The sequence below is a fragment of the Bison bison genome, unplaced genomic scaffold (genome assembly GCF_000754665.1).
Source record: "Bison bison bison isolate TAMUID 2011002044 unplaced genomic scaffold, Bison_UMD1.0 scf7180017864239, whole genome shotgun sequence".
NCBI lineage: Eukaryota > Metazoa > Chordata > Mammalia > Artiodactyla > Bovidae > Bison > Bison bison.
Genome location: NW_011494811.1, coordinates 2,634,303 through 2,635,246, shown reverse-complemented (window position 1 = coordinate 2,635,246; position 944 = coordinate 2,634,303).

The following is a 944-nucleotide window of genomic DNA, read 5'->3' as shown; positions in this document are numbered from 1 at the left end:
TTTTTTTTTTTTTTTTTCGGTCCAGAAAATGCAGCCCGAGGTGGCACAGAGGTGGAGGGAGGGTTGCAGACGGAGGCTCCGGTCGGTCTCCCTCAGTTCGCCTCATCCTTGGGCCGTCCAAGTCCTGCCCAAGAGAAGGGAATCAGGAGTTAGGACTGGACACTTGGGGGTAAGGTTGCTTGAAAGTGAAAGTCGCTCAGTCGTGCCCCGACTTTCTGCGACCGAATCGACTATAGAGTCCATAGAATTCTCCAGGCCAGAATACTGGAGTGGGTAGCCTTTCCCTTCTCCAGGGGATCTTTCCAACCCAGGGACTGAACCCAGGTCTCCCGCTTTGCAGGCGGATTCTTTAACAGCTGAGCCACAAGGGAAGCCCAAGGTTGCTTGGCGCCCCGCAAAGGTATTTTTAACACCACCCTTCCCCCCATTCAGTTCCCTAATTTTCCCTTCCTCCAGCCATTCAGTGAAAAAGAATGAACTGGGTTCCATCGGTTAGATGATAAAAGTGGTATATGGTGGGGGTGGAAAAAAAAGAGGAGGGGGAATAAATTTTTCAGATCTGGCAAGAAAATTGCCAAAACCGAGTTGAGAAAGGTCCAGGTGAGCAGAAAGGACTTCTGTTCATTAGTTCCAGGTACATCTGCAAAACACAAGACCGCGTTATTCGAAAATAATACTACATGTTATTTAAGTGGGTGTGGTGAGGTCCTCTTCAAGGTCTTGAGTGTGGAGCTCTGAGGCTGTACAGCTGTTAACTAGCAGCTTCTTACCAGGCCGGAAGCAGCTGCATTTCAGTGGCCTGGAGCCGGAGCCTCTGCAATGACCCCAGTGAGGAGAGTGTTAAGTGCTTTGGAATTTTATCAGACGCTAAAAAAATAAATAAATAAATAAATCACCTTATTCAGTGCATTGTATTAGGTTGGGGCAAAAGTAATTGTGGTTTT